Here is a 26,327-nt window from a genome sequence, read left to right on the forward strand (position 1 = left end):
CCCCTTAGCCTCTGCCCACTTGTGGGATGCGCACGGTCATGCCTCCTGTATGTCAGGGGATATCATTCTCCCTGCCCTCTCATTTCAGGAGTGTACTGAGGACCTAATTTAAAACTTTTGTTCCTCTGATTATAAACTTCCTACATTGATATTGTTTTTAAAAAAATGCATTACTTATGAAGTGAGATTCCTCATCAACCCTACTCTAAAATTAGCAATTATTAAGGGTGATCCTATCCCTGGATCAGGAAGATCCCCTGGAGAAGGAAATGGTAACCCACTCCAGCATCTGTTGCCTGGAGAATTCCACGGACAAAGGAGCCAGGCGTACTAGAGTCCATAGGCTGGCAAAGACTCAGACGTGATTTAAGCGACTGAGCATGAGCACAAAGGCCGGATACCCTTGCAGAGATTCTCAAAGTCTGTCTGATGTGCACAGGTGACTTTTTACAGAAACAATCCCCTGGTCCTTAGGCCCCCGGGTCTCAGCACCCTTGTGGCCCAACCTTGGCATGTTGTTCAGCCCAAGGCCTCCCCACACAAGCCTTTACCACCAACTGGTGAAAAATCTGCAGCCGAGTCTGTGGCATGCTGGGCAAGACGCAGAGCAGGGCGCGCCTGTCCCCCGCTCAGATAAAGCGGTGTCCCGTCACAGCCATCCACAGCCCAGCCCAGGGCTGCCCGCGGCCCAGGAGGCGCCTGCCCAGGTACACCCGGCACAAGCTGCAGGGCTCTGTCCCCTCCCGCAGCCACAGGCTGGGCAGCCGCCGCCACCTCGCTCTGTCTCCGCTCCACGCTCGCCCAGCCTCTCACCGGCTTTTCTGCAAGCTCCTGTTTTATTTCCTTTCTCGTCTCAAAGTGGGTGTGTGTATTTTTCTTCTTCTGGGTATCATTCGCTCTCTCTGTCAGCCTGTATGTTTATCTGCTTTGCTCTCTCTCCTGACTTCATCACTCTTTTTAGTCACTCTCTCTGTCTCCTTCTCTTTTTCCCTAAGTAGCCCCTTCCTAAAGCCTCCTGAAGTAAGAAGCTTAAGGGGAAGCCAGAATGCTTCAATCCAGCACAGGGATCCAGAAATTGCTGCTAACTTTCTAGGTATCTAGTTCAAGGTCATAGCGACAAGGCTGTGAGAGAAACCAGCAGTTCTAAGGCTTCCCTCCTTCGTGCTCCCTCACCCTCCCCTTCCTCCTCTTCTCTTCCCTTTTGCCCTCTACTACACCTCTCAGTCCTGAATCACAGAGGTTCTGTTATAGAGAATATGTTTTGCAGTCAGTCAGCCTGGGTTCCAATCTCTAATCTGCCCAGGACTAACTGAAGCCCTCATTAATAACAGCAAACATAACAGCGCATCACTCTGCCTCCAGGCACTGTCTGTGTTACTAACTCACACACCTTCATCCCACACTATGGTAAGGGACCCATCCTTATCCCCACTTTACAGATCAATGACTTCAGCACATGCGCAAGGGCTCCATACCAGAAGTTCTGGAGCCAGAATTCAGACCTGGCCATTGGCTCCTGGGCCTGGCCACTCCATCACTTTGTCCACCACTGGACTGGATGCCTCACTACTGGTCTTAATTCCTTAATTCCTGTACAGCTTCTCACCTACAAACGCAGGCTGTACCAGAACTGCGTCCAAGGACTGTGAGGAGACCAGCTCACACATGTGACCTGCTGGGCACACGCTGGGTCCTGGTTAAGTGTCAGCTGCTGTTAGTTGTTGGAATAGGAGTATTGTACAAATAAAGACATGAACTCTCAATAGATTGAACGCTACCCAAATCCCATCAAAGTGGAAAAGATGAGACAGGGTCTGGCAGGAAGGAAGGAACTGTGTGCATAGTAAGTCGCTTCAGTCATTTTAAACTCTTGGTGAGCATATGGGCCATTGCTCACCAGGCTCCTCTGTCCATGGGATGCTCCAGGCAAGAATACTGGAGTGGGTTGCCATGCCCTCCGCAGGGGATCTTCCCAACCCAGGGATAGAAGCCGGGTCTCCTACATCGCCTGCACTGACAGACGGGTTCTCTACTACGAGCACCACCTGAGAAGCCTGGCAGGAAGGAAGGCAGAGTCCTAACTCACAGCGGGGGTACTTTCCTTATGAGATGGTACTATGAGACTTTCTTTGTGCCTAAAGCTAAGCTAACGGATGGTCCTTCCCCCAAGGCTTTTGCCTTGAAACCCCTTACTCTTTCCTCTAGCCACAGCTGCCTGAAAACATTTAATAAATGACATTGTAAGTTCTGTTACTGGTCTATGGTGTCTTCCTCCCACATTTAACACCCAGATGTGGCTGTCCGTGGTGAGCATATCATTATTCACATCATTATCTACTATATATGGCCTCCTTTAAGGCACACGTATTTGTATGCTTCTGGGCGCATGTGTGTGCGGGGGATCCCACCAGGTCCTCTTCTTTGGACCATGTGTACTGCCCACAGCAATGGCCTCCAGCAGCGTCCTCCTGCTGGTGGACCCTGCCCACCCCCACCCCCTCCCACACTGACTAGTCCATGACAGAATTCATCATTTTTAACAGAAAAACACAGAAATGGGCTGTGTTAGGAGTCATACCAGGCAGTGCTCAAGGGGTAAGTTCATGAACTCTCGCTGAAGAGATATTTGAGGGTACCCTGATTCCGGGCATCCCTGTGTCTAGTTATTTAACACATTTTGGATTTTATGAGCTGCACAAACTATTCTTCCAATAACTCCCTATTTTACTTAGATTAGCCCTGGTTGGGTTCTCCAGTCAGAATTCTGCAGGGTGAGAGAGGCATCTGCCTGCAGCTCCCTGGGGTTCTAAACCAAGAGCTGCTGGGGAGCCAACAAGCACTGGGCCCACGCTTCCTACTGTGCAGATGACGGGACTGAGGGTCTGAGTGGGGCAGAGACCCAGCTTTGCCACCATCCTGTAAATGTCAAACAGACTTTTAGGTTGTAAGACGAAGTCAAGGCCTTCTACTCAGATTTCAGCTTTGTGGGAAACTTGAATTTTGTTTCTACCAGCAGGACAGACGTGATCTGCTCAGGGTCACAGGCTGCACCAGTGGCAGGGCTAGACCAGAACTCAGCACTCTTCTCTTTCCACGCTCTGAGACTCTAACAGGACAGCAGAGATGACACAGATCTCACAAGGCCAAGATTGGGGCACCTGCCTCCATGGGAATTTGGGCTGCTCCCTGCTATTCACCTTACAGGTTAAGCACCTTAATACCACGTTCCAGTCGAGTGGAAATACAATCTACAGGTGCCAAAGTTTTACAAAGAATAAGAAACAATCCTGTGGGGAAATGGCTTGCATTTTTTAAAATTTATTTTTGTGTGGAGGATCATTGCTTTACAATAAGATCATTTGCTTCTGCCATACAACAACGTGAATCAGCCATAGATATACATATGTTCCTTCCCTCGAACCTCTCCCCCGCCCCCCACCATCCCACCCCACTAGGTTGTCACAGAGCACCAGGCTGAGCCCCCTGCATCATACAGAAACTTCCCACTGGCTATCTATTTTACATATGGTAATGTGTACGTTTTAGTGCTAGTCTCTCAGTTCGCCCAACCCCTTCCTTCCTCCACTGTCCGAAGTCTGTTCTCTATGTCTGTGTCTCTATTCCTGCCCTGCAAAGAGGTTCATAAATACCATTTTTCTAGATTCCATATATATGCATTAATATATAAAATTCGTTTTTCTCTTTCTGACTTACTTCACTCTATATAACAGACTCTAGTTTCATCTACCTCACTAGAACTGACTCAAATGTATTCCTTTTATGGTTGAGTAATATTCCATTGTATATATGTACCACACTTCTTTATCCATTCCATGTTCTAGCTATTGTGAATAGTGCTGCAATGAACATTTGGGTGGGAGTAAAACCTAAAGAGACATTTCTCCAAAGAAGCCATGCAGATGTCCAACAAACACATGAAAAGATACTCAACATCACCCATTATTAGAGAAATGCAAATCAAAACTACAATGAGGTACTACCCCACACCAGTCAGAAAGGCCATCATCAAGAAATCTACAAAGAGTAGAGAGGGTGTACAGAAAATGGAACCCTCTTGCACTGCTGGTGGGAATCTAAATTGATACAGCCACCACGGAGAACAGAACGGAGGTTCCTTTAAGAAAACTAGGAGAGAAACTACCACATGGCCCAGCAGCCCTGCTTGTGGGCACACACCCTGAGGAGACCATGAACGGCTTGTGTCACACAGGGCTACACCGTCGAGCCAGACCGTCGCAGTCTTATCAGTCCTGTCTGTCTGTGTGCGTGTGTGAACTTTTAAGCCTGGGCTTTTATTTGGTGGGAATGGGAAGAACAGTTGAAGAAAATGACTACAGTTGGGAAGAAGAAAGGAAGTAAAAAACTAGTAAAGAACTTTGCTGCCTAGCTAGACTCCTCCACAGACTGGTCGTGTAGCCTCAGACAAACTATATCTCCAAAACTTAACCTTTCTTGTTGATAAGAGACATGATGCCCATTCAAAGGGTTATTTTGAGGTGAAAAAAAGTGAGATGATGTCTCTCAAGTGCTTAGTATTGTAGCTGGCACTTAATAAATGTTAAGTAAATATCAATAATTCCTGGTGTTGATTTCTGAGCACAGAAGTGATCATATTGGCAAGTTCTCTGATCTGAGTGCACATAAATAAACTTTCTTAGAAAGAATAAGGAAAAATGCATAAAGGTTTTAGATTATAGGGAAGAAATTAAACTGATGGGGATGCAGGGGCAGGGCACATTCAGGAATGTGGGTCCCCTCCTGAGAAACATGAAGAGAAAAGAAAAATAATGCCTCATCTGTCTGCAAGGTTTGAATGTAGCCTTGAAGTCAAGGGCACAGCAGATGTAGTTTCAAGGTCCTTCTTTAGCATTTGTTCTCTGTATATAGCTTCAGGAGGGAAACATTTTTTCTGGCTTCAGAACACCTAGAAACCAGCTGATTCTGCCAGGGAACAAATTATTGAAGGGCCCGAAGGCCCTGACCACGAGAAAAACTGGAACAACCTGCAAGGCGCTGTTCTGGGGCGAGTCTGGTCGCAGCAGGCACTCAGCTCAGGCACTCAGCTCCCAGGGCTTGGATAAATATAGCGACGCTTGACTGGCATGTGACTCGTTAAGGAGACACAGTGCACAGCTGAGCACTCACCACATGCGAGTAGGGCCCCATATGGTGCGTACAATGCCCCGCACCACCTCCTCCACGCAGGTACACAAAGCCTCAGCCGAAAACGGGGATGCCAGCCTCAGGCCAGCAGCCCAGGGAAGTAGAGCTGAACCAAGGCAACCTCAGTCTGCAGAAAGCCAGGAGGAAGATTCAACTTGGAATCCAGGGTGGAGGGTTTCCTGGGCCCTGGCCCCTTTTCATTTCTATACCTTGCACCTCAGCCACTTCCCGCTCATCTAAGCCACATTCCCTGGCATCCTCCTGACTTCCTACACACCGCTGGGAAGCAATATAGACACTTAAGTAAGACTGCATACTTTCAACCCCTGCTCTGCCATTTACCAAGTGGGCGATCTTGGCTAAACTTCTTCATTTCTAGAAGGTTCAATGTTCTCATTAGTAAAATGATACTAGCCCCACACAGTTGCCCTACCTTAAAATAAAACATGTAAAGCAATTAACAGAGTGCCTAGTACACAGTTAACGATAAATACTAGCTATTGTTATGTAGTACCTCCGTTTTCTTCTGGAACCACTCCTTTTTGCTACCTAAAGCCGTAGGAGGAAGAAACCAGAAACTTCATAAAAGCAACTGCTGATGTTCGAGCCCCTACTATGCGCCAGGCACTGCAATGGAGATAAACAGAGTGAGACTCAGTCTCCACCCCTAAGAAGGCATGAGGCCAACCGATAGGTAAATAACGCACTGCTGTGCTGTGAGAGCGACTGAGCGATGAAAGCTTAATGTTACTCCTAAGCGACTCCTAAGGGCCAGGCACTGCGCTCATTTTTTCACGGGGATTCGCTGCTGTGACAGAGGTTATTATTATCCACATCTTACCCAGGAGAAAGAGAGAAATTAAAGAGGCATGAAGAGGGGAACGGAAGCCGAGGAGAGAGAATGGGCTCCAGCGGACACTGAGCCCAGTGGCCTCCTGCCAGAGGCCCTCTCAGTCCTCATTACCCTGCCCCAGCCACGCCGTCGCCACGGCCTGCCTCCCGCCTCCCTCCCCCAGAAGTCCCGGAAAGGCCCAGGGTTAGACCTGCTTCCCTCACCAGGTCACATCTTTTGCCTAAATTTGCTCTTGGCAAGACACACACCTAACTCATTTCACAAGTACCTGGGAGCAGAACCAGATTAATTAGAAGGTTTTTAAAATGAAAACTTTATTTTAAATGTCTCTATGATCTTACATGAAACTGGGCAAAATTACTCAGATGAGTAAAATTACTTAAGCAATGAGGTTTAACACCACACCATACAAATTAAGACACTTGTGTGACCCCAGTGATGCGAGACACATGAGGAATACTGTAGAAGGGAGGCCATTAATGCAGTGAGTTTCCCTAGATGAATGGTATGCACTGCAACAGCATTTAATGCAGACTGCCATGGTGAGCGAGGTTTCCTTGTTCAAAGACGTCATTCTTTATCATTACTATGTGCCAGTGTTCACTGGAATGTAAGACCCAAGCAGGCAGAGATAAAGGCTAAGTTTGTCATCACATCCCCATGACTAGCAATAGGTTTGGAACATCAAACATGAGTTTTAAATACATGGATCAGAAAATGATAAAATTACTAAATGAATAAACCTTAGCACACTCAATGTGGCTATACAGAATGTCATATGAATCCAGGTTATAGCAGTTCAGCTGATTCTAATGGTACCTAAACAATAACTTAAGGATGGTATTAACAGTCAACTTCTGCTACACTGCCTTTATTATTATTACTTTTACCACTAAGACAAATAATGCTGACAGTAAATACCATTTATTAAGCATTCACCATGCACCAGGCACTCTACTAACTCAGCTAGTAAACGGCAGAGTCAGAATTGGAGCCCGAGGGTCTGGATCCAAATTTCACTCCTTTAACCACTAGGCACTGGGCTTCCCAGGTGACGCTGATGGTAAAGAATCTGCCTGCCAATGCAGGAGACACAGTAGATGCAGGTTGGGAAGATCCCTTGGAGAATGAAATGGCAATCCACCCCAGTATTCTTGCCTGGAAAATCCCATGCACAGAGGAATCTGTTGGGCCACAGTCCACTGGGTCGCAAAGAGTTGGACCCAACTGAGCAGAGAGACCACACCACCTCTAGGTAACACTGCCTCCAGGAACAGAGCCAAGTAAGAGCAGGTTTCCGGGAACCTGAATAAGTCACAGTAGACAGGATAGCATCATTCACCCCTAGGATGAGTTCTGGGACTGTCTAGGGAAGTTAGATGGCTGGCTCTAACCTTTTTCTGTTCAAGCCCTAAATCCAAGCTTACCTAACTGATGTCCCTACCCAAGCCAATAATTCAATCTATTGCAGGGGGTGTAAATTAGTGACTCGACAAAAACAACCATTAAGCCATTCATAGTTTCAGAAGAGTAATTACTCTGAAAAATTCACAGCCCTCTAGGACCAGAACCTACCTACCTCTCTGTCTCTGTCTCTTGTCTCTCTCTCTCCACTCCCCCACAATCTGGGATAAAGAAAAACGGCAGGCAAACCAGCGGCTGAGTCTATCTAAAAATCATCCTTGCATTTATTGATCGTACTTATAGAAAGAAATGCTTCAGTGCACTCAGCAGTCACACTGCTGAGTGTGACTTTCAGCAACAGAGCTGAAAGGGGATCATGAAGAGATGCTCCTCTCTCCTATCCTGCTGTTCCCCACATGGTCATCACCACCATCACTACCCCTTCTCTTACCATCAAGGTCTATGGATCTGAACTGATTCATAAACTGCAGATTAAGACATGGAATTTTTGTGTGATGAGCCTGGAGTCAGTTGTCCAGCTCAACAATGACCACGGAAAATTTTGTTCTAAGCGTACCAAAAGTTGAAATGTAAGGAGTTGTTCTCAGAAGAGAAAGAAAAAAGCTGTGTTAGAAAGGAACTCTATGAGGAAAGGCTGGATAACTCTAAAGGAAGGGCTAGGAGTAGGGCCAGGGTTCAACACAAAGTAGCCAGTGTGAACTGTCAAGCAGCTCTGGCGGCCAGAGTATTCATGCAGACTTGACTGAATTGAGTGTAACCAGCTGTCCATAGGCTGGGCTCAGACTGGTTCCTGGTGCCCATCCTTCTGTCGTGGACAAAACTCTTTCTGCTCGAGCTGCTACTTCTCCAGAATCTGACATTTGAGAAGGGACAGCCCCTTAAAGCAAACTGCAGAGAAGTTTCACTGAACAGGTCTCTTCCTGTCAATCACCCCAGGGGAAGAATGATTTGTGGATAAGTGGGGAAAAAAAAAAACAAGCTCAACATGTGGGGATCCTGTTTTGAAAAATGTCTAGAGTGAATGCACACAAATTAATGCAATCACTGAAGAAAAACTGCCTCAGGTAGAAGCATAAACAGCCTAAATTAAAAAAAAAATAGAAGTCAACAATATGGAAGAAATGAAAGAAAAACAATCTATCTAAAACATTCACTTTACTTTTAAAATATGGCAACCCTGTGTAATAAATTAATAGTAAGTAGGTAATAAAGTGCAGGCAAAAGCCTTGAAAAGAACTCTAAGCTATGAATAGAGTGTGATGTGTGCCCTGTGTCATCCTTCATTCTACTGAGAGGAGCTGCAGCCTTTACATAATTTGGCAGAAAGAACTAAGATGCATAAGTCTGCACTTAGGTAAATTTCTCCATTAGCATGGAAAATGGTGTTCAGGGTCTCTTCCCTCAATACAATTAGAAATTGAGTGTTCCCAAAACAATGTCCCTAAGGATAGAAATAAACACACACACACAATTTTCCATGGTTTCAAGACATATAGAGAAAATATACATTACATCATTTACTTGAAAGAGAAGCTAATACTCAGCAAAGTTCTTCCAGCTCTTTCTCTCAGGCCAAGTTGATTTAAAAAGTTTTGGTACTAAAGAGAAATTAGGTCTTGACTGCTTCTGTTACCGTATCCTTCTTTAGTTTCTTAATGACCGGGGAAGTTTTCCTTGAAAAAGATACCTTTTTTCAAAATTTGATTAAAATGTAGTCGAGTTACAATATTATGTTAGATGTACAACATAATGATTCAGTATTTTTTGCAGATGATACTCCATTAGAGATTATTACAAGACAATGGGTATAATTCCCTGTGCTATGCAGTATAACCTTTCTGCGTATCTGTTTTATATGTAATGGTTGTGTCTGTTGATGCCATATCCCTGACTTGTCCTTCCAGCGCCTCCCTCTCCCTTAAGTGACCATGCATTTGTTTTCTATGTCTGTGAATCTGTCTTGCAGATATATATTCACTTGTATTATTTTTTATACTTTACATATAAGTGATAACATATAGTATTTGTCTTTCTCTGAATTATTTTGCTAACCTTACTATTCTCTAGGTCATAACAGAAAAATAAGTTGCATAATGATTATACACATGTGCACACACACACATGCTTAGTAAAGTCTATACATTAAGTTGATCATTTCATTACCTCTTAGAAAAGGAATTCTGTATATCAACAATCCCTTTATACATTTTGATATTATAATCTGATTTTATAACAAGTAAGTATCACCTTTAATTTAAGAAGAGCTATCTACTCTTTGGGGGTGGGGAGGGCGAGTGGAATGTTTCTTGCTTTCCAGTTCCTTTCTATTGTTACAACAAACCTTTTCCCCAGAGTCTTTCCTGAATTTTCTCCTTCTCATCATGGGAACTGGAGATGGAGCAGGAGATTCAGTTCAAGACTACACACTTGGAGGCAGATATCCCTTCACGATCATGAGATCAAGATGCTGATTTCTAACCTACTTCTTGGTTCATGGCATGGACTGAAGCTAGAGAGATACTTGCCTGAGAAATGTCAAGCAGTATTACTCTAAATGGTGATCATGCCAAAACCATTTGGACTTTGCCCTTTTAGTCTGTGGCTTCCCGAGAAGTATGATTAACCCCAGATTAACCCCTGATTAACAAGATTAACCCCTGCTCTTGTTCCACGAAGAGCCTTGACATTTGGTGTGTAGAGTTAAATAGAATTTTTAACATTTTCTTTACTAACGGTGCTGGTTTTAAAAATGCATGTGCAGTAAAACTCTGTTTTGAAATCTGAGAACACCTGAGGAAGTATCAAGTGCAAACACTCCAAGGGTCATGTTCCTGGGGACCTCACTGAGTGGTAGGAAGGCTGAGGGCCGGGCAAGGTGCCAGGAGAGGGCAGGGTGGCAGAAAGGGCTGCTGCCTGAGTCCCCGGACTGAGCTCTAAGCCAGAGACCTTCACAGCTCACTTCCCTCCAGCACTGGGCCCCAGCACTCCCCCCAGCACCACCCTCGTGTGGTCTGAGGAGACCACACGACCACTGAGGGAAACCTCCGGGACTCCTAACTGGCTTCTACTGTCAAAGAGTCAGGATGGGGTATGGCGGCCATCCAAGACCAAGCCTGCTCACACTGCCCAGGCCCCCACGCGGCAGGGCTGTGCCGCTGCCCAAGTCAGAGCCTGGAGGAGGCAGGGGTGGGTCTTCAAGAGCCTGAGGGTCAGTCGGGCACCAAGTGCTGGTTTCTGTAGTTTTACTGAATATAATCAACATATAAAACTGTGTCAGTTTAAGGTAAACAATGTGACAACTTGATACAAGTATATGTTGTAGAAGGACTGCCACAATAGGGTTGGTCAACACATTCACAACCACAAAATTGTGTGTGTGCGTGTTGAGAACATGTAAGATCTGCTCTTTCAAGTATATAATACAACAGCAGTCCCCAACCTTTTTGTCACCAAAAAGAGATCAGTTTTATGGAAGACAATTTTTCCTTGGATTGGGAGGTGGAATGATTTAATTTTCACCCACCACTCACCTCCTGCTCTATGGCCCAGTTCCTAACAGGCCACAGATGAGTACCACCCACGGCCAGGCGGTTGGGAACTGCTGTGATACAATCTTGTTAACTATAGCCACCAACGCCATTTACTACTCTTCATCTTCATCAGCACCATTTTCATCCAAGTCCCCTTTAACCTCTCATCTGTAGAGGTTTCTGAACCACCTCCCTTCCTTCACTCTTAATCCCTTTCAATCCATTTTCTACACAATGGTCAGAGGGACCACTCTAAAAACATAAATGCCATATTATTCTCTTGTCAAAAATCCTTTAATAGCTCCCTATTTCCCTCAGAACATTGTCCAGATTCCATGGCCCGACTTTCAAGGGTTGTCAAGGTCTGTCCCTTACTGTCCTTCTAGGCGATCTTCTGCTACTCTAATGCTTCCATCACTGAACTCTAGCCACTCCACCTTTCCACAGCTCAATTGAGCCAAATCTCTACTGTCTCAGGGGCCTCCTTTGAGCTTTCTCTTTACCTGCCAGTTGCTACTCATCACTCAGGTCACAGCTTGGACAGCACTTCCTCCAGAACACCTCCATGACCTCATGATACGATTTGATTGTTACGTGCTCTCAAGGCATCTCATACACACACCTCTCTTAATTTCACATTCACCACATGGCAACCTGCTTAATGCCTCCCTTCCCACCTGGAGTAAAAATCCCATTGTCTCCATGATTCACTGTCATATTTCCAGTGCTTAGCAGAGTGGTCTAATGGCTATTCAATAAATATTTGTTGGATAAACACTTAATTGCTAATGCAAACCAAACCTTGACCACAAGACACATTTTTCAACAAGATGGAAACGTTCATTATTAAGTCAAGGGCTTAAAAAGAAGAACCAGGTTTTATTGCCCAGCATGGCTGAGACAGGTATAAAATGTGCTGGTGCTGAATGTAAGGAAGAATAAATGCTGAGTTACAGGCCTTTTAGAAGCTGCAGGCTCGGAAGCAAAAAGTTGACAGATACCCATGTACTGAAAACCTTTTTACTGGCTTTAGATTTCCAGGCCTGAGAAGACCTGTGATTTAATAACAAGGCACACATTCCTTCTGCCCCATGGACGCCTCCAAAAAAGGGGAAAATGGCAAAGTCTCAGATTCAGAGAAGCAAGACATGCAGTGCGTGCAGCAGACCAAGGCTCCCCAGACAGGGCCTTCAACATGCTGTCTGTTGGCTTCTAGGGTTTAGGAGAGGCTGCCTTCTAACATTTATTACAATGGAGGAGCCACCAGATTACTACATTCAATCATGTCAGAAGGAGGAAAATGTTGATCACAGAAGAGAGGCTCTGATCTACACGGGTGACCTTTAAAACCCAGGCTATACTGCTGACACAGCTGTGCATGCCTGGCCTAAAACCTAGAGCAGAGGGTTTCAGTTACTCCAGGAAGTAAGTCATTAAAGACGAGGGAAGGGAAAACTAAAAAAGTAATGGAGTCTCTAAAACCTAGAAGGAAAAGTTTTACTTGGCTTGAGCAGGTATTAGAAAATTTATTCAACTAATAAATATTAGTTGAGCACCTACTATATACCAATAGTGCTGTCAAGGAATCTATAAAAGGAAACAAAAATCAATACCCAGATATGTAAAATGGAAGCTGTGATAGGCATTTGGGTGTCAATTTTTATTTCTCTTTTCAAATTCCTTGATAGTACAGTGATCATCATATAATAGGGGCTCAACAAGTGTGTGTTTGTGGTACATACTTGAAAACAAATGCATGGACAATGAGAAAATAAAGAGATTTGACCCAGAGAAGGACAGGGAGAGGTTCCCTGATAGAGTGATGCTTGAGGTGACCCAGGAAATGAGAATAAGAGAAAATGAGGAGAAAGGAAGAAGGGGCATTCCATCCCCAGGAAAGCAGGCACACAGGCCCTGCAGCAGAAGGGAGCCAAGTGAGTCAGAGAGACCGAGTGGGGGCCCCTGAATCCAGAGAGGAGAGAATCTGGGTAAGCTGGGTGAAGCCAGGCTGGCAGACAGCCAGGGACCAGACCCACAGACCTTCCCAGGTCATGTGAAGTTTTGCCTTCATCCTAAGAGCAATGAGAAGAAATTGGAAGATTTTGAGAAGGTGAGCACCTCCATCAGACCTGAAATGTGGAAAGACCATTCTGGCTGCAGTGGCATTAAAAGATCTCCACTTTTGGCACTGTATTGGAGACAGCGCCATGGAGAGCCTCTCGGTGAAAATGACCACCAAAGCCGGATCTTTTAAATGAGGCTGTGAACTGTTGACAAAGTACAGAACCCACAGAGAAGGAACACACTCACAGCAATGAAGGCAGCTTCTGCCTCGAGGCATTGGCTCAACCCTAGCTTCCTTAAACTCCTGTGCAGATGGCTGCTTAGGAAGAAAGGAGTGAGATCAGTCCTGGAGCCTACATACTGGATACCTCAGCAACAAACTGATGTCCCATGTTGCCACACCTTCCTATAAAGAAGGGTGAGAAATAAATCTATTGTATAAAAAAAAAAAAAAAACAGTAAGGAAACTTACTAGTGTTTGGTGGAGAAGGAAAACACATCTCCACTAAGATTTTTTAACCATAAGCCAGTCCTCACCTGGATTTTGTTTATTTGTGGTTTTGCTTTTTCCAAATTCATGTGGCTCACTTGGATTGTCAAGGAGAAATTTTGACTTAAAGAGGTCTCTGGTTGTTAATGCCCCCCAGGTAAACCACGGAAAGAAGTTTTTATTTTCTTTGGAAAAAAATAAAAACTTGAACTCAAGGCTAAAAATACCTAACAACTAACAAAGTTGAAAGGGAAATAAACTTAAAAAAATAGTAACAAGGACTTCCCTGGTGGTCAGTGCTGAAGACTTTACTTTCCAGTGCCGGGTGTGATACCTGGTCAGGAAGCTAGGATACCACAGGCCCTATGGCCAAAAAATTAAAACATTCAGTTTTAATGAGGTAGATGAACCTAGAGCCTATTACGCAGAGTAAAGTAAGTCAGAAAGAGAAAGATAAATATCATATATTAACACATACATATGGAATCTAGAAAGATAGTGCCAACGAATTTATTTGCAGGGAAGCAATGGAGAAATAGACATAGAGAACAGACTTATGGACGCAGGAGGGAGTGGGAAGGAGAGGGTGAGATGTAGAGAGAGAGTAACATGGAAACTTACATTACTATAAGTAAAACAGACGGCCAACGGGAATTTGCTATCTGACTCAGGGAACTCAAACAGGAACTTTGTAACAACCTAGGCGGGTGGGATGGGGAGGGAGATGGGAGGGAGGGTCCAGAGGGAGGGGACATACGTATACCTGTGGCTGATTCATGTCGATATTTGGCAGAAAACAATAAAATTCGGTAAAACAATGATCCTTCGATTTAAAGAATAAATAAATAAAATCAGGAAAAAAGATAAAGAAATAAAGAAAACACAAGCAATATTGCTACAAATTCAATAAAGACTTTTAAAATGGTTTTCATCAAAAAAAAAATCTTAAAAAGATAATAATGACAACAAAATGCACAAGGAATCATGATCACCCAAAACAGAAAAAACAGAATTAGCCTCACAAACACTCTCCCTATAGGAATTATCCAATAAAGAATATTAACTTTCATATTTAATATGTTCAAAATATAGAAAGAATGCTTGAAATACGATCAAGAAACAAAAAAACTTTAAAAATTATATTTGAATAAGAATCCTATGGAATTTCTGAAAATAAATAATATAATGATTAAAATAAAAAATTTCATTCAATGAATCAAACAGTATATTAGATGTTGTTAAAGAGGAAAACTGGTGGACTGGAAAATAAGTTCAAGGAAATTAACCAGAATGAATCCCCAAAACCAAAAAGAATAGAAAATATGAGAGTTTATGAGACATAGAGAATATGAAGTCTAACATACACTAGTTGATACTTCAGAAAGATAATAGGATATATGGGGAAAATACAAAAGTTGAAAAGAATGATGAATGAGATTTAAAATTGGTATTAAAAATACCAAACTCCAGATCCAGGAAAACTAATTTCTAGCTGTGTAAACAAACTCATTCCGAAGCATAACACTGAGAAATACAGGAAACCAATGAAAAAGAGGTGACCTCAAAAGCCAACAGAGAGAAAAGCAACAGGACGCCCATAAAGGAGCGACAGCGAGACTGAGCGGTAGCCCTTAGAGCAGTCACAGTGAAGAAAGAGCCAGAAGTCTACGTCCAGGGAGACTTCCTTCCGAGTTTCAGCATTAAATCAGAGACTCTACCAATAAAATTTCCTATGATTGATAATAAAGGCTTACCTGAAGGAGAAGAAAAACATACGGAAGATCAAAGGTGACAGGAGAAGTGGTAAGTTATTTCCACTGTGATAAGAAACCACAACATGAAATCTGGCACCTTAACTACTTTAAGCTAAAGGGCAGCAGTGTTGATGGACTTCTATCAGTAAAATCATATGGATAAATACTGACTGCTTAAACAATCATAATGTCTAATTTGTGGAGTTACCAGAGAAAAAGGCAAAACTGAAATATCACACAATTCTAGCATAAAATTTAAGAAGGAAGTGGCAGTGTCTTTTAAAATCCTTTATTATTCAGAAGGACTGTGAAGATATTAACTTCAGATTTTTATTAAGTTAAATATGCATGATAGAATATCTAACTAGCCACTAGTAGAATCAGATATAAAATGTATAACTTTCAAAGGGGAAAAGGGGAAAAGCAAGTGAGAAAACCGAAGACAATCCAAAAGAAAGAAAGAGAAAAGGACGGAAAAATCAGAGTCTTGGGAAAGATGCACATCTAAAATGACACAACTATGTTCAAAACATCAGCAATCACAATAAAATGTAACACTGATGAACATTATTGTCAAGTTAATAATAGAAAGGTACTACCTTACACTGATTAAAGGCATCTAAAGTATTTTTTAAATCTGATACATAATATAGATCACCATTTTTATTCAACATTGGTCTAGAATCCTAGTTAAGGCAGTAAGATAAGGAGAAAAAGAATTAGAAAGAGAGAAACAAAGCTTTCTATATTTATAGATATTGTCTACTTAGGAAATTCAAAGGGCTAAAGAGCAAACAGACTCCACGAGGACACAGATGGGAGCAGCAAGATCACCAGGGTGTGCCAACACAGTGACCCAGGTGTGAGGTGATGAGAGCTGTAAATAGGAAGCTGGTAGTGAAGATGGAAAGGTGTGGATGAATCTGAGAGACGTTTAAGAGGGGAAAAGATCAGGACTTGATTGTAGATTATATGGGGGAGAAGGCCCACAAAACATGAAGTGTCAAAAAATCCCGCTTGTCCACCTCAAACAACATGCTGAGCTACTTACTGGTCAGTGAGAAGAAGGGACGTCATGAGCTGGGTTCTGGCTATGCTAACTTTGGTTGCCTTTGAAATACAAAATATACCGAGTAAACTATCAGATACACAGATCTGGAACTTGGTGAGGAGGTCAAGCTGGATTTTCGCGTGATCTGCACAGAAGCTATAGCTGAAGAAATAGGTTTGAATTCAGTCACCTAGGGAGAGGGAGTCGAGTTAAAGCAGGATTGGGCCAAAACGAGCACTGAGGACCTCCAAAGGGTCTGAGACGTATAAGGGATACAGAAGAGTTCTACGCTATAAACGTCAAGGGGAGAAAGGAAGAGAGAGAGGTTAGCAACATAAAAGGCTGTGGCTCATGCTACCTGGGATATTCTGAACTGTGGACATAAAGATGTTACCATCTATGGCTTGTTCACAAAATACATTTATCACCCCTATGGTACCCAAGACTGGCAGCTCTGCCCTCCCTCCAGAATGCCCATCTGGTAGGAAATCAGGAAATAACAATTAATGATACTATTTAGCTCAGCAAACTGTGATTTGGAAAAATATTCTGAGGACAATTTCACCTGTACACAAGAATGCATATCAGTGTAGTGCACTCTGGTGCTCAAATCAAGTGACCGACACTATCTGCAACTTAGGGTAATATGCGTCTCTAGACTCATACATTAACAGATTGTTGAGCGGCGACTATGTATTTTTAAAAACTTGTCCAAAACTGCAACCAATAATTCATGGTTGCTAAAACATATATGGTGTTAAAAAAAAATATTGTGACTGTAGAACAATAACACTTAGCAGAGATGCTATACTGAAACAAACAAACAAACCTGAAGGGATTACTCAAAGTGAGGTCCTATAGGCTGTGTGTTCCCTCACCCAAGTAAATATGGGTAGTTTATGTCTTTGAATCTTACAGGAGGTAACCAAAAAGGGTTGTGGGGGTTTATGAAACACACGTGTTTCAATTTCAAATACGGCATTACTATAATCCAAAACACAAATGCTTTGCAGAACAATAAGCACTCTGCTTGTACTCGGGGTCCTTTACTCCTATCCTGGGTTGTGTGGTTAACTAACTCAGCGATGAGCAATTCTGTCACTCTCCACTGAGCTGCCCGTTTCAGGTGGCCCTGAACAGTCACAGCTCCCTCCACGGCTAGCTCTACACGCAGCCTCAGCGTCCTCCTCATCAGACCAGGCAGCTGCCCCCAGTCCACCCATGAGGTTCATGGCACAAGTGCAGTGACAAGATACGCCCCATCCAGGGTAAGCATGCTACCTCCCATGCAGGCACCTTCAGTTATATGCCTTTTGAGGACTTCGCAATACACTTAGAATGAGCTTTGCGAGGTAGGCGCTGCCTCTCCCTTCAAATTAATCTTTCTCCTAATCTCCCCTGTGCTCTCAATACTTCAGCCACACTAGTCTTCCCTGTCTGTGCCCATGAGTGTATTCAGTTGTGTCTGACTCTTTGCTATCATGTGGACTATAGCCTGCCAGGCACCTCTGTCCATGAAGTTTTCCAGGCAAGAATACTGGAGTGGGTTGCCATTTCCTACTCCAGAGGACCTTCCCCACCCAGGGATCAAACCCGTTTCTCCCGAGTCTCCTGCACTGGCAGACAGATTCTTTACCACCACATCACCTGGAAGTCCAAGTCTTCTCTAACTTTCTGGAAAAAAAAAAAAAGAAAGCACTCTTTGAAGGTGCTTTCTCATCCAAGCTCACTTGCTCAGACTCTCCCTCCCTTAAAGACGCTTCCTTCCCTCCCCGCGTGGCTGACTATCCCCATCCTTGACATCTCAGTGTAAATGTCACTTCATCAGCATCTCCTTCACAATAGCACTGTGAAGTAATCCCAATTTTAGATGAGGAAACTAAGTCACAGAGGTTAGGCCACTGGCCCACAATATACAAGCAGTTATTGGAATTATTTACTGTGGCACTGGACCACCTATCTCAACTACTTATTTAACTCCCTTACCAGCATTTATCACGGTTTGCAGTGACTTGATGTTTAATTTTTTATTTATTTTTTATCCCCCATGGTATTATATAAGGGAAGTACGGGGGCAGGGCTACACCTGTCTTGTTCACCGCGACATACTAGCCTAGAACTTCCAAACAGTAAGACTCAAAAATGTTTACTGAATGAATGAAAAACAGAACTGAACTGAATGAATGTCTTTGCACCTGGCTGCGTTAGGCGAGTAGATCTGAGACACAGAAGAACTAGTTTGGAGATCTGAAGGAAAGTGATCTTATGCACCCCATAACTAAGTCCTTTTTAACTTCCCATCCATCCCAAAGACACAATAAGAAACAACTGAGTAACGTATTGGGTTGGCCAAAATTTTGTTTCAGTTTTTCCACACAATCTTACTATTATTACGTCCTGTTAAGGGAACAAGTTCTATTTGGGGTGACGCTTGCCGTCAGTGTATGGAAGGGATCATGGAGCACACCAAGTCCTTTGACTCAGTTCAGCATGCCCAACAATTAGGGGAGCCTTGTGAACTTCACCCCTCTGGCAAACTAGACGCTTTCTTACACTGCATGTTCATATTTAGTTACCAGGGATTTGCAAGCACATTTCATAAACCTACATATTTACCAGTAAATTGATCTACCACCCAAGTCACTGTCTGAGGAACTGTCAGCCTTAGCATTTGACATAAACAGTTATTTTTGTGCAAATGCAAAGATTCTGTCAGCAAGCCAACTCCTAGACTTCTAACGAGGAGTTAACAGAAAAAGGAAATCTTTTACTGCTTCAACCTGAAAGAACGAAAATGCTGTGTCCTCATGGCTTTTCCTTAACTATCTACAGCATCTTGTTCTGCAAAATTAAACCATTTCAAGGGACAATGGAAGCAAATAAGACCAGCATTTTACCCTATGCTGTAACCAGAGTGTGAGACTGGAAACAAACAGGAAGCAATTGGCTCAGCTTCTGAGGGATGGTGGGGGAAAGGCAGTCCAGAAGTATACCCTGGCAAAGAGCAACCCACAGTGTAAGTGATTCACATGCAGATGCCTGGAAATCAGTCAAAGCCTGATCCCTCTGCCCACAGTGGCCTCCTGGTTGGATATTAAGAAAGAGGCTAAACTCTGGGAGAGGTTTGGCTGATTCACCAAAGATCTCCTAAATGCGAAATACCTTGCTTTGATTAGTTATCAGTTCCCAGGACCTCATAATAATGGTTGATACTACTGACACGCCCTCCTGGAAATGTTCCCTTTCCTGGCCCCTCCCTGTAATGCCAATTCTTCAGGTTTCCTTTCCTCATCCTCCTTCCCCAGAACTCTCCCCTCATCATCCTTCCAATATGCTAATCTCCTGCATTTCATTCTGAGTTCTATAGCATCGCTCACCTTGTGCTACAGCTTCAAATGCCTCTTTCTACTAAAGGAGATCAATTTCTACCAAAACCGTATCTCCATTCTCACTCCCCTGAACTCCAAATCTGTATCTAACAATCTGCTGTGCATTTCCGTCTGGCCATGCCAGTAAATACCACCAGTTTCACATGTCCCAAACACCTCGTCTTCTCCCCCAAACCTCCTCCTCCCTTCACTCATCATGCTGATGAGCAAAACCTGACAAAACGGACCACAAAGTTCAGTGTCAGATGAGCTGATGGTCCTCCTCCATCAATTTCATTCACATGTTCAATCTGTCTGGGCAATCCTGCCATCTGTAAACTCTTACCTTCTTGCTTCCCTTCTTCTCCAGCCTCACTGTGACTGTCTCAGTTCAAGCCCTCTCACCTGGGTTACTACAGTAGCTTCATTATTGATCTCCTTCCTCCCCTCCTCCATCGCCCATGTACTAACCTTGTGCTATGTTGTGCTTAGTCGTTCAGTCGTGTCTGACTCTTTGCAAGCCCGTGGACTGCAGCCCGCCAGGCTCCTCTGTCCATTGGGATTCTCCTGGCAAGAATACTGGAGTGGGTTGCCATGCCCTCCTCCAGGGGATCTTCCCAAGCCAGGGATTGAGCCCAGGTCTCCCACTGCAGGCAGATTCTTTACCGTCTGAGCCAGCAGGGAAGCCCTCGTACTAACCTTCTTCTGCACTAATCCTTCTGGAACATTAATCTAATCATGTTAGCCCCCTGCTTTAGGATGTGACGACTCCCCACTGCCATCAACAGCAGTTTCCAAAACTGTTCCTATGAGAAACAATGTTTAAGCATGATTACATGCCTGTTCATATATAAATTATATCCACCTACTATTCTAAGTCAAGTGTTTATAAAGTTTAACTTCTTCATCTTGGGGCAAAATTAAGAAGTTTTAATATTTTCATCTGATCCCAGGGGATGAGTTTGTACCCTCTCACCCTGGGGTAGCACTCTGCTCTCTGACTAAGGAGAGCAGCATCTATGCCAAACCCCCAAGCACAGAGGGTGATGTCAGACTCCTTTGTCTGACTTTCAAGGTGTTTCATGATCTAGCTTCAACTCCTCACTTCAAACATATCCTCCCTCCTCCACCACCGCAGCTTCACCCAATAGCCATGGTTCCACAAAAGTGCTGTTCATTGGTGGGCACAGGATAAAATAAAGAACTAAGACTTTGATGTCAGATCCCTCCCTGCCAACTGCGTGACCTAAAGTCCCTTTCCGTGCCTATCTGGGTCTCAATTTTCCTTTCTGTAAAATGAATATAAAATTAATATAATAATACTGATACTTTGCAGGACTGTCGTGAGTATTCAGGGAGGCACAGTGAAGAATGATACACGGCCATACACAGAGAGGCTTTATAAAGGGTCCTGAGACTAAGTTCTATATCATACGTTGCTCCTTCTACTTGGAATTCTTGATTCTCCTTTCTTCCATGGGCAGGATTCATAAATACCTTTCAATATCTAGTTTAAAAGATCACTTCCTTGAGAAGAATGACAGACCTTCCTAAGGCAGAGTCTGTCATTCAAACCTGTCTGCCCCCAGGAACCATTTGCAAGCTTCCGCGGAATCATTATCTCTGCTTATTCCAGGCATGCTGGCATTTGATTGCTGGCATGCATGTCTGTCTTGCCCACCAAACTGCCACTACATGAGGAAGTTTGACATTACTTTAAGAATTCCCCACACTTAACAAAGTCCTTAGCACATAATAAGTGCTCAGTAAAAATTTATCAATATCTCCATATACAAAGAAGAAAGAAAGCTGTTTTAAAGTGCATGTATACGTGCAATTTCATGTTATAATAAGGACAATTTACTTAATGATTTTCAAAGTGCTTTCACATATGTTTGTAAGAAACAGGCTGTTACCTCCCCTCTGCCCTGTAGAAACTCATTAAACAGATAATAAATTAAAGAAAAGTAACCGCTTGACGATATCCCTTTGATGACAGTTTTCTCCATTCTGATCTGATGCCAAGTTAATGTTATCATAAAATAATTCCATTAACTGCAATTGTGAAGTTTACTGAGCCATTACTGTCATCAGAAAGTGAAATTATATTCAAAGCTGAAAACCAAAGCTCACACAGGAAAAAATGGTATTAATATTCAAACAAATTACATGCAAGAGAAACAGGAACAGCAATATGACCAGCATGCCGACCCATCCTCAACATAAACAGATGATTACATTTTAATATTTATTCATATGTGAACAATGAAAACAAATCACACTGGCAGGTACCTTTAAATTCATATTTGTTTAAAAAGGCAGAGGCTTATGTATTCTCTCTGACTGCAGGCTACACTGGGCATGCCAGAGCTTTATGCGTACAGCCTTGCTGCCTAACATATTCATGACCTGGAGGATAGACTAGTATATAATATTTACACAAGAAGAGATTGAACTGGTGGAAAGATGAGGTGGAGGCGAGGGAGGAGCGGGGAGGCCAGGACAGGAAGAATGAAGCAAGATGCAAAATGAACAGGCAAAAGAGGGCATCAGGGGGCATGGAGTCATCTGCTGCTGCAGGCAATTAGAGAAGGGCAAGGACGCCACACAGCCAGGCTGGCGGGCGTCTGCTCGAGGTGAGAGCTGCGCTCCTCCCAGCCTGTGTTAACGGCGCCTGCCACGGCCAGCCTTCCCAGGACAGGGGACGGCTGGGGAGCAGGGAGGCCCCTGGAGACCCTGCTGCTCCTGTGAGGATGCTCAGTGCACTCCTCTCTCCCCGACTTGTTCCCAAAGTATGTGCGCTCGGCTGGGCCGGCCCCACGACAGCTTTCCTTCCTTCTTAGGAGATCACACAGACAAAGCCAGGGTAGCAGGGGAAGCTTCACCATGCTGGGGGACACCCATCCTGAAAACTCCTGCTCCAAGTCATCACTCTCTTCGCTGAAGCCCTACTGTGCTTCAGGGTGGTGACTGCACTTATGCCCACACAGCCTTGCGCCTCTCAGCAGCCCCAGCAGCTCACAGCAGCCGACCCTTCCGGCCAGAGCTGCGCCCTGTCAGGACAGCTCCTCCTGGCCAGCCCCACTCACACTTGCATGGTCCAGTTCCAGTTCTTGAATCTGCTTATTCAGTTGAGGTGGAATGTGAAGCCTGCCCTACTGATTCTTGGCTGTGTGACCTTTGAGCTTGAATCAAGCCCTCACTTCCTCATTTGTGAAAGGGGGGTAGATGTGCTGTCCCATTTCTTACTGAAGGAGTACCTCTTATGTGGGGCTTCCCAGGTGGCGCTAGTGGTAAAGAACCCGCCTGCCAATGCAGGAGGCACAAGAGACATGGGTTTGCTCCCTGAGTCAGGAAGATCCCCTGCAGGAGGGCATGGCAACCGACTCCAGTACTCCTGCCTGGAGAATCCATGGACAGAGGAGCCTGGCGGGCTACAGCCCATGGGGTCGCAGAGAGCTGAACATGACTGAGCGACTGAGCACACCTACCATGTGCTGGGTGCTGTGCTCGGTGCTTGGAGCAAAGTATTCAGACTCGTGGAGCTGACACTCTAGCAGGGACAGGGCTAGGATGTCGCAGCTTAAAACGCATTGGTTCCCTGAGGAGGAAACTGACAAAGAGCGGAGTGAACAGGAGGGCAACCAAGACTGCCAGGGGCAGAGGTTGCCACCACACACAGGGGAGTGAAGGACGCATTTGAATAAAGCTGTAAGGGAGGTCAGGGGTGAGCATGTGGCTGTGTGGGGAAGGGTGCAAACGCCCTGCAGTGGGAGCTTGGGGCCACAGCAGGGAGGCCTGTGAGGCGGGCATGGGGTGAGAGACAAGGAGATGAGGTCAGGAGATGAGCATGTGTGTGAAGGCTGATGGAAGTAACGGGGGAAGTGCACCATGCAGGGGACCAGAGCCAGGAGCAGCTGCCAAGCAACAGGCACTGTCCAGCCGCCGGACGCTCGTTAGTTCATCCGTTTGCACAACCACCCTGAAAGGCTTGTTCTTTGTTCAGTGCATGCCTGTTTCATGCACAAGGAAACTGAGCAGATTAAGTAAGCTGTCCAAGGTCATAAACCTCAGTAATCGGTAGTGGTAGGATTCAAATGCAGAATTCAAACCCAAGCAGCCTAGCTCCAGACATGGTGCCTTTAACCCCAGAGCTGACCGCCTCCCCAGCCAACGGTGTGGATGAACGAGGTGAAGGAGGAGCATGTGACGGCACAGCAGCCCTCGGAGAGGGCTAAAAGGAGGAGGAGGAGAAGGAAGCAAGAACTAAGCAGGTCTGTAATGAGAGCAGGAGACATGATGCAAAAGAAAACACTAGCAGAGCAGGCAAGGAACAGAGAGAGCCAGGTACACAGCCGCTTGGGCCAAAGGGGCCTGACCACACTCACAAGGGAAGTGGGAACTGCAGACCCAGCAGGGGCCATGCAAGGGGCCAGCAAGAGATGAGTTCATGGGGCTGTAACTATTCCCTCCACTGTGGTCCTCAAAAAGCACTGACAGCTGGCAAAGTGTCCCCTCTTCCTAAAAGTTAAAGAGCAAGCAACATTTTGTTCGGCATGAACAGTAAAGCAAAGTCTGAGCATGAATCAAGACACAAAACTTCTACTTTCCACTTTAAATTTGAGTGTTTGAAACAAGAACCCTTTCTGTCTCTACTAGGTGAAAACATAATAACAGCTAACAGATTTATTTTGCTTGTGGAATAAATATCAGATACTTATAGAAACTTTGTGCATATAATCTCATTTCACAATCAAAGCACTAGGATAAAGCTGGTTTATCCTCATTCACAAATGAGGAAACTGAGGCTCAGAGAGTCTGGGTCACTCACTAAGGCAGGTGCTTATGGGGACGGAAGTGTGCAGACTAAGCACTGCCCATCACTAAGCCAACACTGCCCAGGACAGAGTGACCATAACCACATCCCACAGCGACCCCTTTGCTCCAGCCTGCAGCCGGGCTAGGCTTCACAAGCAGCGCAGACACGTGGAAGCCAGTGCTATTGTAGACCTGGGCTCCTGATCCTCTTCCGTTTGAGAAGTCAGGCTCACAGGAACGCTGCAGTCTGTTTCTTGTGCCCGGCCACAGGGAGGGGCGCTCTCACGGGAATGTCCATCACGTGCATAAGGGAAGCACAGGCTACTGCAGACTCTAACTCCACAGACTCAGAAACCCTGGGGATCTGCTCAGCTGGCTGTCTGAGCTTCAGGATAAAAGTCACTGCAAGGGGTTTTGTGGAGAATCTCAACGCCCAGAACAGAATCACTTCAGCTCCTTCTGAGTATTCCTCACTATGCACGATACCTCCCAGGGGCTCAGTCGTTCAAGAAAAGCCCAGTGGATACTGGTCACGTTTTTGGCCACTCAGCATTTTTGGACACATTTCCTACAGTTTAGAATTCTCCACATTTTTCCTCTGACAGAAGCTCAAACCTGCTCGGCTGTAACTATGGTACAGGCAGACGCCAAAGACACCCACCCAGACTGACTCAGGAGCTAGTGACACAGGAAGAGGGGACAGGAAAATCATTTTCTTTGGCTGATACTGAAGGTGAAGCTCCAACACTCTGGGCACCTGATGCAAAGAGCTGACTCACTGGACAAGATCCTGATGATGGAGAAGACTAAAGGAGGAGGAAAAGCGGATAACAGAGGATGAGATGGTTGGATGGCATCACCGACTTGATGGACATGAGTTTGAGCAAGCTCCAGGAGTTGGTGATGGACAGGAAAGCCTGGCATGCTGCAGTCCATGGGGTCACAAAGAGTCAGACATGACTGAGCAACTGAACTGAACTGATGTGCTAGAAATGAACAGTCCTTTTAAAAATTCCAGTCCTTCTCAACAAGTTTTCTTCCTCTCTTACCCAACTGCATCCTGCATATTGATACAGGAAAATCCCTAGCCCTCGTAAATGCTCGTGTGCAGTATGCACAAAGAAAAGATGGTAAGAACAACTAATGCATCAGCTATAACTGTGCACATGTGGAAAGAAGACAGAAAGGAATAACAGGAAACACAAACACAATACCAGACACAAGAAACTCGGAAAGCAATAATTATATTAACAATTTCCTACCAGCTGGCTTAGAAATCTCAAAGCACTGAAACAGCTATCTACCATTTGGAAATAAAATGTCCTCCTAGTTTGCAGAAATACCACCATTACTTCCCAATGTCCTTGAGGCCCTGCTTAAGAGAATTCATCATGAAAGAGTCTAGAATGAGCAAGACCTACCTTACCTCAGCATGCGGTCCTAGACACTCCAAGCTGGTCAGCCTATATTTCTGTTCATGAGAAAGGATTCAAGATTATGTCTGGGTCACCTTAGAGACATCTCCTAGTCCCCAAAATGCACTTCATCCAACAGACATTTTTTGAGTATCAATTATGTTCTATATACTCTATGCTGGGAGTACAGCAGAGAGTAACAGATTATCCCTCTTCTTAAGAAGCCAAAAATCACTTAGAGTTCCAATAGCACTGAATTTGTACTGAATCTGGGGCCTCCGAAAGATGAGAGAGCTTCAGGTAGAAAAGAAGAAGGCAAATGTACAAACGCCCTGTGTTCCCCTGGGAGAAACAGAGGAGGACTAAGAGAGGTGA

General features: G+C 44.6%; 1 protein-coding gene across 2 annotated transcripts in view; it reads right to left on the reverse strand.

Annotated features, from left to right (window-relative positions):
• Positions 1-26,327, reverse strand: part of DOCK2 (dedicator of cytokinesis 2) — a 456,669-nt gene that overhangs the window by 348,595 nt on the left and 81,747 nt on the right. The gene's annotated exons all lie outside the window — the stretch shown is intronic.

This window comes from Odocoileus virginianus, chromosome 14, assembly GCF_023699985.2.
Source record: "Odocoileus virginianus isolate 20LAN1187 ecotype Illinois chromosome 14, Ovbor_1.2, whole genome shotgun sequence".
Lineage (NCBI taxonomy): Eukaryota > Metazoa > Chordata > Mammalia > Artiodactyla > Cervidae > Odocoileus > Odocoileus virginianus.